This window comes from Otolemur garnettii, unplaced genomic scaffold, assembly GCF_000181295.1.
Source record: "Otolemur garnettii isolate 467f Iridium unplaced genomic scaffold, OtoGar3 scaffold00001, whole genome shotgun sequence".
Classification (NCBI taxonomy): Eukaryota; Metazoa; Chordata; class Mammalia; order Primates; family Galagidae; genus Otolemur; species Otolemur garnettii.
This window is the reverse complement of record NW_003852396.1, coordinates 70906072-70919353: the sequence shown is the minus strand read 5'-3', so window position 1 is coordinate 70919353 and position 13282 is coordinate 70906072. Positions and strand designations below refer to the sequence as shown.

General features: G+C 41.1%; 1 pseudogene; it reads right to left on the bottom strand.

Annotated features, from left to right (window-relative positions):
- Positions 1-7236: 7236 nt before the first annotated feature.
- Positions 7237-7308, bottom strand: LOC111724682 (annotated as a pseudogene).
- Positions 7309-13282: the final 5974 nt, after the last annotated feature.

Sequence of the window (13282 nt, the reverse complement as noted above, 5' to 3'; positions counted from 1 at the left end):
AGGAGTTGGAGGTTGCTGTGAGCTGTGATGCCATGGCACTCTACCCAGGGGGATAGCTTGAGGCTCCGTCTCAAAAAAAAAAAAAAAAAAAAAACGAATGGGGATGAAGAGAAGTTGATTAATGGGTACAAAAAGTACAATTATCATAGAATGAATAAGTTCTAGTATCCACTAGAACAGTAAGGAAATTATAGTTAACAATAATTATTATATATTTCAAAATAGCTAGAAGAATTGTAATGCTCCCAACATAAAGAAAAGATAAATGTTTGAGGTGATGGATATCCCAGTTATCCTGATTTGACCATTCCATATGTATTGCTAAACTGTGTACAACTATGATATATCAATAATTTTTTGAAAGTTAAAAAGAAACAAATAGGTAGTGGACCAGATTTGGTTTCCTGGTGGTAGTTTGCTGGCTTCTGGTTTAATTTATATTAATTTGTCCTTCTTTCTATTTGTAAGTCAAAGTGTTCACCTAAAACTACTTGGTTCTCAGACTCTCTTTCAGCCAGAGGTGACCATATGATATACTTCTGGCCAGTGATTAGTAAGCTGAAGACTTATGGGCAAGTTTTTGCTGTCTTACTATAGGTGCAATCTTTGTTGCTTCTTTTTCTCATTCGTTTTACTTGTAATGCAGAACTGAAGTCTGGAAGGGGAGCAGCTGTCTTGTGACCATGAGGCAAAGGCTATAAAGAGGAAAGCTAAGGATGGCACGGCAGAAGCATGGTACAATCCCAAGGCCCACAGAGGTGGTTAACCTGCAATCCCAGCTTTGGGATGCTTACTTCTTATTGTGGAAGATGAATAACTCCCTCATCAGTTTAAACCATTACAGGATGGTATTCTGTTTTTTGCAGCTAAACACAGTCCTAATTGAAACAGTGCTCTATTGGTCAATACAGTGTTGCTAGCACTCATGTCAAAGATTCCAAGAAGGGTTTGGATTGGGTGATTTCTGGGTTTGGGGAAGCAATGCAGAGGATTCAATTATCAGGGATTGAACCAAAGCCAATGAGCTGAAGGTGGGGTAAAGAATTTCAAAGATAGGGCCCGTTTTCCAGACAAGGATCAGGAGTGGGAGAGCCAATAATAAGATGGACAAATCCCAAAGCATGAGATGAATGGCCAGGGACAAGGGTCTACTAAAAAAAGTAAGTCTCAATGTAAAGGAGGGGATTCTTCAGGCAAGAGTGGGAAAGATGCAGAGAGCTGGCTCCTCTTTATAGGATAGGAGACATCACCTTTAATTCCTAGCCTGGCTTCTGTTAAGCACCTAGCTTTGGATGATGCAGGCCCTTTGAAATTTTTGAGATCTAGAGTAGTAAAAAGCATTATTTCCTCAAATTCCTGTAATACTCCTGGTACTTAAAAAAAGCTCTCAGAATTCAGAGCTTCGAAGTCCCCTGGAGATCATCTCCTCTAACCCACTTATGTTACAGAGAAGGAAACAGGCCCAGAAAGGAAGAGTGAGTTGCCCCAGGTCACACAGTTTATGAAAAGTTGAGACAGGACAGGAACTTGGCTCTTTCCTAATGGCTTACTGTCCTGCCAGACTCCAGGCTCCTTCTCTGGACTGTGAGCCCTCTGAGCACAGGGACCTATGTCCCAGACATGATTGATCCTTTGTTACCTAGCACAGTGCCTTGCACACAGTAGGTGCTCAGGAAGTGTGTGTTGAATGAATGTGATCCTGGGGCTTGTGTTATTATCAGACACACCATTTTATTTCAGTCATCTTTGGTATCTCACGGAATGTAGCTTGATGGTTGGCACATAGTAGATGAACTAGGTTGAGTGGGACTTTCCCAAAGTCATACCCAGAAACCTAGAATGTGAACTTGTTTGGAAATAGGGTTTTGGCAGTTGTAATTAGTTAAGTTAAAATGAGTCCAAACCAGATTAAGGAGACCCTATAATCCTAGACTTGTGTTCTTATAAGAGGTAGATTTGGAGACTTAGGCACAGAGGTGACTTACATAGCTAGAGGCCACGTAAGATGGAGTCAGAGGATTGGAGTGATGCAGCTCCCAGTTGAAACTCCTAGGATTGTTGGCAGCACCAGAGGCAGGAGGGAGCAGATTCTACCTCAGTGCCTCCAGAGGAAGCAACCCTCCTGACATCTGCTGAGGTTCAACTTTTGGCCTTCTGAAAAGTGAGAGAATATTTTTGTTTGTTTGTTTGTTTTTAGCTACTAAGTTTGTAGTAATTGCTTGACTGATAACCCCCCCCAGGAGAATTATAATAGCTATTGGTTTTTCTCAGTCTTGGCTGGGAATGAGGGGCAAGAGAGTTCCAGAAGCTGATTTCACACTAAATTCCATCAGCTAGTGGCACCGATCCTCCTGGAGAGATACCTAAGCATGATGGGAAGCTCCCCAGACTATTAATTCTTAGCCGGATGGCTAAAATCTTGAGATTTTTTAGATACTAGCTTTGGACCTCAGTTTTCCCATCAGTAGAATGGGAGGGGAGTCAGGCTCGATGGCCTCTAGAGTAAAACTCTCTGACTCTCATCACAGTCGCTAAGTGGGGCTGTAATGGAGGCCAGTTGAAGCCAGATGAAATTTATTGGCTGCCAGGTTGCCAGAAAGTCCAGCGGGAGATCTAGTTTTAAGTGCAGCTTGACCCAGAAGCTCAAAAAATGTAACCACAGATCCTCTTCCAAGTATTGGCTTTGTTCTTAACCTCCATGTGATGGCAAGACGGCTCCAACTATTCTAGATCTTACACCATTCTGATTTAAGCATGGTGGGCGAGGAAAAAAAAAATCGCCGTTCTGCAAATGTCTTGAGGTTCATTCTGATTGGGCCGGATCAGCTCACGTGACTTTCCTTGGCCAATCACTGTGGCCAGGCAGATAGACACGTGGTTGGCATAAGCTCCACTTCTGCGCTCAGACAGGGCCGAGTGAGTGTGATGAGGGTGGCTCTGCCAGTGGAATTTAGAAGGTGTTCTCAGAAGAAGGGGGATGAAGGCTGGACTGCAAGCTACCAGTGTCCATCTTGAGGGGCCTGAGAGATCTGGAAGGCTGCACCAAACTCTTCCTTTCTCCCACTTTGTTCAGGACTCTCCCACCTCACCCCCTTATCCTTCAGAAGTCAGAGCAGACAGCGCTTCCTTGGGGAGACCCTCCTATTAGATTATTAGGTCTCCCAGATGAGCTCTCTAAGCTGCTTCCTGCCCATTCTGTTTATTGATAAGATGCGAAGAGAGGATGATCATTTCCTTTTAGCGTGTCCCACCTCAACTGGTAAGAGTCTTCCAGGGCCAACAGCCCAGGTGCCTGCTCTCCTCTAGCTGAAGGGGTGGGTGCATGAGCCAGGCCGGTTTAATAGCCCATTGTTTTACTATTTCTCTCTGTGAAATGGAATCTAGAGCAGACAACAACAAAACCTAAAATTGGTTATAGCTGATTCAGCAACACCCAGAGAGTCCATTGACAATTTCCTGTTTCTGGGATCTCCAGAGCTGCCTCCTTGGGGTTCCTTTCCAGCTTTTTTTCTTCAGCGTTCCCCTTAGTTCTGTGAGTTTTTTTGGACTCTTCTAAAAGCCATCTTTTTGCCTAAGTTGCTGGAGTCTGTAGGTATTGTTTCAATTGGAGAACCCTAGAGGCTATTGTGAGGGTTTCTCCCTGTTCAAGGGCAGAGGGCAAGGCAGGAACTGGCCAGCTCCAGGGAGCAGGTGCAGACACCCAACAGCCCTACCTCTTCCCCAGTTGCTGGGGTTCCAAGAGTAGGAGCAGAGAGGAAGGGAAAGGATGGTTGGCAGGAAGTGTGGACCAGGATGTGTAAATACTGGTGTTTGCAGAAGGGCTGCCAGCAGGTGCATGCAGGGCAAGGTTGGCTTCTTTCTCTGGGTCTGTGTTGTAAACCTGGCAGGTGAGTCATGGTGCTGGGGAGATGGGCTGGTGTGGATACATGGGAATTTAAAACAGGTTTAATTTAAGAAACAGCTTCAGAATGCTCTTTCCAGTTGCCTCCTTTCCACCAACAGGTTTGCCGTTCAGTTCAGATGATTTATGTAAAACCTCCATCCGGCACACCAAGACCCCTTTTGCCCTTGGTGGGTTTTTTGAAGGGTCTAAAATGAACATAAAAACCCTCATGCTTAACATACAGATTATATAATTAAATGAATGAATACATGAACAAATTAAATAATTCTAATTCTGGAGGCACAGAATCCATAGTGAGAACTCTGTTACTACTTTTTTGCTTTTTTCCTCTCTCGTGGTACAACCTAGCAATAAAAGGTTGAGATTTTTTTAGATACTAGCTTCATCTCTTTGGATCTCACCCTCTAGAGTTATACAGACCTAGTTTCAAATCTTGGGTCCACTACTTTACAAGCTGTGTGTCCATGTCCACAACAAGTTACTTAACCTCTCTGGGGACATAACTTTATTTGTAAATAGAGAATAGTGATAATATTTTATAGTACTGGCTCGGCGCCTGTGGCTCAAGTGGCTAAGGTGCCAGCCACGTACACCCAAGGTGGCAGGTTCAAATCCAGCCCGGGCCTGCCAAACAACAATGACGGCTGCAACCGTCTATCTAGGCATCTGGGCATTGTGGTGGGTGCCTGTGGTCCCAGCTGCTCGGGAGGCTGAGGCAGGAGACTTGCTTGAGCCCAGGAGTTGGAAGTTGCTGTGAGCTGTGATGCCATGGCACTCTGCCCAGGGGGACAGCTTGAGATCCTGTCTCAAAAATATATATATATATATATTTTATAGTACTTAGCCTAGTGTCTGACACATAGTTACCTATTATCCTTTTCCTTTTTTTTCCTATTTTTTCCTGGGTTAGTTTCTCAGTGGTTCTTATTCATCTTCCTGGCACTGAGCATGTTCTTCATCATTTCCCTGACACTGTATATCACAGGATTTTTCAACCTTTTTTATTTCACGGAACACTTGAATCTGTTGTTAAACTTCCACAGCACCTTAAATTATGTTGATTAAAAAAAAGAGTAAAAAAAAGAACATACTTACTGTACTTTGAACTTCTTTCAAAAAGAATTTAATTCATGATCTTTAAAAATTTTCATGGCACACTGGTGTGGAAATCGTTGGTGTATCAGTTATCTGTTGCTGAATAGTAGAGCTCTTCAAAATTTAGTTTGTGAGTCTGTGAGTCAATTGGGCAGGATTTACTGATCATGGCAGGGCTTTCTCACATGTTTGGTTGTCAATTGGCTATTGTTGTTGATTTGGGATGGTCTCAGCTGGGGGTATAACTGGGCTCTGCTCCATGAGGTCTCTCATCCTTCAAGAGGCTAGCTCGGTTTTGTTCTTATGGCGATCAGACATCTAAGGGAGAGGAAAAATCGTAGGGCCTCTTGAGACCTACATTGAGAATTGGCACATTATCACTTCTGCCTTCTTTATTCCACTGGCCAAAGCAATCCCCAGGCCAGTCCACAATTAGTGGGTGAGGACCATAAAAAGTGACAGGGCAAAATATCTATCTGTAATGAATACAGGTAGGGGATGGTGCGTGTGGCTTAGTGGGTAGGGCACTGGCCCCATATACCAAGGGTGGCAGGTTTGAACCTGCCCTGGCCGAAATGCAACCAAAAATGTCCGGATGTTGTGGGCGCCTTTAGTCCTAGCTACTTGGAGGCTGAGACAAGAGAACCGCCTACGCCCAGCAGTTGGAGGTTGCTGTGATGCCATGGCACTCTACTGAGGGCTAAAAAATAAATAAATAAATAAATAAATGAATACAGGTAGGCCAATAATTAGAACCATTAATGCAATCAAATCTATCCCACACAGTATGGTATAACTATTTACTTCCCTCTCTCCAACTGGACACTATTTTGTTCACTACAGCATCAATGGTGCCTAACACAGTGCTTGACACGGAGTAGGTGTTCAATAAAACTTTGTAGACCAAGTGAATGAAGTGCTGGGTTGGGGAGCTGGCTGCCCCACTGACTCCTAATCTAAATGAGAACCCCTGTGAGTCAGTAGGCTCCAAAGTTTGGTTTCAACCTTCAAATTCAGCCACACTCTTCTATTCAATCTGGGTTTCAGCCTCTGAAAGGTCAAATAGTTGGATACCTATTTTGGTGTTGTCTCTGAAATTGTGTAAGGTCATCGATTTTATGATTAAGAAAGGGACATTATATTAAACCAATGTAATTCTACCAGGAATACAAAAAATGTGTGTAATTTGGATTTATTACTAATATCTGGACATTCATTTTCAAACATAGGTAAGCATTTAGAAGTCATTTGAACTGAAAACTGTCCCTTTGTGCTTTGTATGTTGAAGTGGTTTCAATCAGTTGCTGAGTACACATATATTTATTATTCCAGGGCAAAATGGTATTATAGCAATTAGTGGTAATTCAAAGCTGTTCATTTTATGTGCAGATATATTTGCTAAGTTTCAAATATTGAAATAAATAGGAAAATAGACTAATAGTTCACATGAATATTGAGAGTAAGTGTGCTAGCTAGATAACTTCGGGAAGAACATTTTATTCTTTTGGAACCAACAAATGTTTATACACATTTAAATAAGAATACTGGGGGAATAATAGAGATTCAATTATCTTTTATAATTCTAATCTTTACAGAAGTGTTTGGTAGAATAGTATTTGAAACCTTAAACAAAATAACTTTTAAGGATTGCATTTAACTTGTAGTGGTTTAATCCCATTTAGACGATTGATCTCTCAAGAAAATGTCTATTTGAGAATTATTCATGTCTTGTGGAATAAAAAAGCAAAATGTCTTGTTTTGCCTCCTCAAAATTGTACGAGGAAGAGAAATCCCAACATCAAGTGTAAGATCCACGATAAATTAGCTTCCGTTCAAACATAATGAAAAATTTGAAGAATATGAAGGAAAAAAGATGGTGGTTAAAAATAAAGTCACCCCCCTCTTTTACAGATACAAATGTCTCGCTCTTCCATTAACCTCCGTTGACAATGAGAGACGACTTAGTCTGTCAAAGGTGCCGGCACAGGATTGTGAGAGCAATGCCACCTCTGATGGCACCGGGAACAGAGTGTCCCTGCACATAATGTCAAGTTTCTTTCTTGGTAGGTTTATTGAAGTTATAGACAGAAAAATTTATTAGGTGTACAGTTCTGAGTTTAAGCAAATGTTTGCACTTGGGTAACCCCCATAACAACCAAGGTAGAAAACAGCCCTATCATCTCCAAAGTTCCCTCTAGCCATCAGTGAACTGTTCTGTAACTAGTTTGGGTTTTTCTAGAATTTCATACCTACACAAACTACCATAACTGTCCAGAGGAGTGCTAACCTTCTCTCCTTTCATTCAACACCAAAGTACCATAACTGACTCAAGAAAAAATAGAAATTTGATCAGCTCAATAACACATAGAGAGAATGAATAAGTTATGAAAATTCTCCCAAATAGAAAAGCTCAGCACCAGACGACTTCATGCGTGAATTTTACCAGACTTTCTCAAACTCATTCAAAAAATAGAAGAGGAAAGAAAAATGATTTTAGGAGGGCAGCATTACCCTGATATCGGAAGATAAAGATATCACAAGGAAAGAAACCCATATCCCTTATAATATAGATGCAAAAATAGCAAACCAAATTCATCAACATATTAAGAGGATTATATATCATTAGCAAGTGGAATTTATCCCAGGAATGCAACGTTGGTTCAATATAGAAAATCAGGCTTGGTACCCATAGCACAGTGGTTATGGCATCGGCCACATACACCAAAGTTGGTGGTTTGAACCCAGCCTGGACCAGCTAAACAACAATGACAACTGCAACAAAAAATAGCCAGGCATTGTGGCAGGATCCTGTAGTCCCAGCTACTGGGGAGGCTGAGGTAAGAGGATTGCTTGCGCCCAAGACTTTGAGGTTGCTGTGATGACACAGCACTCTACTGAGGGTGACATAGTGAGACTTTGTCTCAAAAAAAAAAAAAGAAAAAATATAGAAAATCAATCAATGTAACATACCACATAATAGGATGAAGCCCCCCCCCCATAAGAACATTTCAAATTGGAAAAAGCATTTGGCAATCATCTTTCATGATAAAAACACTTGAAATGGTAGGAATGAAAGGGAACTTTCTCAACACAAAAAAGGGCATTTGCAAAAAACTAAGGTAAACCTCAGATTTGGCAATGGATTTTCAGATATGACATAAAAGCACAAGCAGCAAAGAAAATATTTTATGTTTTAGGCTCCATTGAATTAAAAAAATTTTGTTCACCAATGGACACTAGGAGAAAGTGAAAAGATGATCTTCAGATGAGGGGGAAAAAACATTTTCAAGTCACCGATGAAGTAAGGGTCTAGTATGGAGAATATACATATGAGAACCTCTTGCAACTCAACAGCAAAAAGACCAACAACCCAATTTAAAAGTGGGCAAAGGACTTGATATTTTTCCAAAGAAGATATACAAAATGCCAACAAGCACAAGTCAAGATGCTAAAAATCATTAGTCTTTAGGAAATAATAAAAAACCAAAACCACAATGAGATACCATGTCACACCCATTAGTGTGGCTAGAGTTAATAAGACAGTCGATAACAAGTGTTGGTGAGGACATGGAGGCATTGGAGCCCTGAGAAATCCCTGGTGGGATTGTAAAATGATGCACCTGCTTTAGCATACAGTCCAGCAATTCCTCAAATGATTACACACAGAACTGCCATATGACCCAACGCTCCCACTCCCGGGTATAATTTACCCAAGATAAATTTAAAAAGTGTCCACACAAGAACTTGAATGCAGATGGTCATGGCAGAATTATTGGTAATAACCAAAAGATAGAAACAACCCAAATGTCCATTAGCTGATGAATGGATAAACAGAATGTGGTCGATTCATATAATGAAATATTATTTAGCCATAAAAAGGCATGAGGTATTTACAACATGTTACAATGTGAATGAACTTTCTTTTTTTTTTTTTTTTTGAGACAGAGCCTCAAGCTGTCCCCCTGTGTAGAGTGCGGTGGCATCACAGCTCACAGCAATCTCCAACTCCTTGGCTCAAGCGGGTCTACTGCCTCAGCCTCCCAAGTAGCTGGGACCACAGGCGCCCACCACAACACCTGGCTGCTTTGTTTTGGTTGCAGCCATCATTGTTTTGGCAGGCGGGGCTGGATTCGAACCCGCCACCTTAGGTGTATGTGGCTGGCGCCTTAGCCACTTGAGCCACAGGCACTGAGCCATGAAGGAACTTTCAAAACACGTTAAGTGAGTGAAGCCAGTCACAAAAACCATATGTTGTACGACTCCATTTATATGAAATAGCCAGATTAGGTAAATCTATGGAGACGGAGGTAGATTATTTTTGCCTAGGACCTAGGGAGTTGGGGGAAATGAGAAGCAACTGTGAAAGATATGAAGGTTTCTTGTTAGAGTGACTAAAATATTCTAAAATGACTGTGGTGAAGCTTGCAAAACTCTGCATATACTAAAGAGTATTGATACTTTAAATGGGTAAGTGGAGTGGTGTGTGATTTATGTCTTAATAAAGCTGTTTTAAAAAGCTATTAGAGGGAAAAGAAGCTATGAGGCTTACAAGTGAGTTAAGTGAGGTTGCAGAATCAACAAGATCAATACGCAAAAATCAATTGTATTTCTATATATGGAAATAAACAAGTGGAAATGGAGATTTTTCTTTTCCAAAAGTACCGTTTACAATAGCAAGGAAAACCTGAAATACATAGGGGTTAAATCTAACAAAATAAGTGCAAAGTTTGTATGTTAAAAACTGCAAAGCGTGGATGAGACCAAGACCCACATACACATATTTATATTTATGTATCTATGTGATGTTTATCGATCAAAAGACTTTAGATTGCTAGGATGTCAATTCTCCCCCAGTGGCAATTGACTTTTCCCCTTCACTTCTGTTGGTTTCGCTGCATATATTTTGGGGTTCCATTGTTAGAAGCATGTGTTTTTAATTGTCATAAACCATTTTTATCACCTACATAAATAGCCTAATTCCAATATAGTCACATGGGGTGCAACACATGCGTTTTCACTGAATAGCACTGATTAACGTGCTACTCCATACGATAATATTCCATCAGACGGAATACACTGTATCCATTTGCCTTTTGAAGAAAGTCTTGGTTGCTTCCAGTTTTTTGGCAATTAAAAAGAAAACTACAAACATTTGTGTGCAAGTTTTTCTGTGAATATGTTTTCATTTGGGTAAATAACTAAGAGGGTGATTGCTGAATTGTATGGTAAGTCTATGTTTGGCTTTTTAAGAATCTGCCAAACTGTCTTCCAAATTGGCCGCACCATTTGCATTCCCACCAGCATCCTCTCCAGCATTTGGTACCGTCCATTTTCCGAATGTAGCTGTTCAGATAGACGGGCAGTGGTATCTCAGTGTTGTTCGGATTTGCAATTTCCTAATGTTAGGACCCTTACTCATACGATGTCAAACATCTTCTCATATGCTTATTTGCCATCTGTAGCTTTTGCTTACTTTTAATGACGTTGCTTATCTTTTTACCATTGCATTTTAAGAGATCTCTGTACCTTTCAGATGAAGTCCTTTATCAGATACTTGTTTTGCAAATATTTTCTTCCAGTTTGTGGCTTGCCTTACAGTCTCTTTTGCAGTGCAGAAGTTTTAAACTTTGATGAAGTCCAAATCATCAATTCCTTTCACGGAAAGAGTTTGAGGTTGGTGGGCAGGGAATTATCGTCCACATTGGATTGTTGGAGAAAACAGCTTTGCAGCGACCAGCGACTGGCTCAGGGTCAGAAGACGAACTGCAACGTCTGTTTCCTCACTGAGGGTATTCTTCACCACACAGGAAGTGGCAGGAGTGATGCAGGCCTGGGTATGAGTGTGTGTGTACACACTCACGTGCCTCTGTGTGCACGAGCGCCAATACACAGTCTGCACACTTTGGTGTTGAGAGGCAAGCAGAGTGCTGCGTGAAAAGCGATTTGGTGGCATAATGAGATATAACTTCGAACCTCTTCGAATAAAAACACTGAAACCTCACAAATGTCAGAATGGGCAGCAATGGAATGCTCATATACTGCTGGGTGATGGTGAAATGGTACGGTCATTTTAGGAAACAGTGTGGCAGTTTTTACACAATTATACATTTGCCACACAACCCAGCACTCTCCTTGTTAGGCATTTACTCCAGAGAAATGAGAAACCTGTGCACAAATCTTCCCAGTCGCTTTATTCCTAATAGCAGAGAAAAATCCAACGTCCATGGAGAGGTGAGTGGGTAGACACACTATGGCATTTTCATAAAAGGAAAGAACTGCTGACTCAGATAACAAATGAACCTCAAAATCATTTTACTGAGTGAAAGAAGTCAGACACGGAAGAGTGCCCGTACTGTAGGAGCCCATTTATATGAAGTCCTAGGACAGACAAACAAGCTCCAGTTACAGAGATCTGATCACTGGTTGACAGAGATCTGATCACTGGTTGACTGGTGGAGGGGTGAAGTGATTATGAAGAAGCACAAAGAAACTTGGAGGTGATGGAAATGTTTAATATATTATCGTGGTTGACACCAGTTAATATCTCGATTGTACGGTTGTTACGTGGATACATACCTTTGTCAGGATGTGTCTCGACACTTGTAAGTCTGTATGTAGTTGTATTGCAGTAAAACTGATAGTGAAAAAAGTTGGTCGAAACAGTATTTCTGGCTCCTGTTCTTTCAAGTATTATTAATTTTTATGTACCATGGGAATAGCTTCGAAAGTGCATTTTAGCTTTTATTAGTATCTCTCTATCCTCCAACTCCACCTTCAGACTTTTGGGCTTTTAATTTCTGAACCATTTTCCAGCAATTATGGTTTTTTTTTTTTTTTTTGAATTGGTTTTTTGTTTTCTTATTGTTTGGGATTCCATGAGGGTACAAAGAATTAGGTTACCCGGATTGCCTTTGTTAGGTAAATTCCTCTTATAACTGTGTCAATTATGCATTTATTTGGCAAAGTTATTACACATTGTAAAGTTTTTCTAGATTCCAAGTGAATGAACTGAAAGGAATTTGGGTAGAAACGAATGTTTCCAGCCATTAGTTCATGTCTTGATAAGGTCGTTGCACCCCGGGGAGATTTTGCAATTTTCGGAGGCAATCTGAAAGCAATTTTGTCTGTTTTCTAGGTTGTTTCATTTTAAAAATTTATTTTCAGTCATCCATGTCCACTTTACCTATTTGGCTATGTTTGCACAAATTCCATGGACATATTTCTGCTCTCTTAGAGAGGAGGACAAAATTGACAGTTTGCGGAAACACTGCCAAACAAACAAGAGCAGTCGTAAGGTACTGGAAATAGATTAGGACATTAAATTAGAAAAAAATCTCAAAATCTAAAAGAGGACTCCATAAATGCAAAAATATTGCAACATCAGTGCATAAAGAATGACTTTATGGCGTCCTCAAAGTCTGTCATCAGCTTGCTATGTGACCGCAAGTTTAAACTCTTCACCCTTTACTTTCAAGTCTAAAAAGTGGGGGCTGTTGACGGAAACTCCCTCCTGGATTATCTTGAGGATTAAAGGAGGTATTCATGTGAAAACCTACAGACCAGTACTGGGTATGTATTAGATGCTTAGTAAATGTTCGCTGTTATTACTATTATCACCTCCATGGTGCATACTAATGACTAATTACATTAAAAAAACCCAGTGACTGGCCATGCAGCTAATTACATTAAAAAACCCAGGGACTGGCCATGTTGTCAACCTTTGATCTTTTTACCTGGGGCCATGTTGAGGGTGTGGCTGGTGGTTTAGAAAGTGGTTTTATTACTAGGCTGGTGAAAGGACAAGGGAGGGTAGTTACAGGGCAGAGGAGGCTCAGGGGCTTACCTTGGAGAGAGTTTTATTTATTTATTTATTTATTTATTTCTTTATTTGAGACAGAGTCTCACTCTGTGAGCTCTCAGTAGAGTGCTGTCGCGTCATAGCTCACAGCAACTTCAAACTCTTGGGCTTAAGTGATTCTCTTGCCTCAGCCTCCCAAGTAGCTGCGACCACAGTTGCCGGCTACAACACTGGCTATTTTTGTTGTTGTGTTGTTGTTGTTGTTGTAGTTGTCATTGTTGTTTGGCAGGCCCGGGCCAGGTTCCAACCTGCCAGCCCCAGTGTATATGGCTGGCACCCTAGCCGCTGAGCCACAGACCGCTGAGCCTTGGAGGGAGCTTTAGCTCTTGGTGTCCCCAAGTTCTGAATTCATCCTATTAGTCACTTAACGAACAGGCTGATTCCTCAGTATCACATGATTAAGTCAGGGATCTGGAGAGATGACA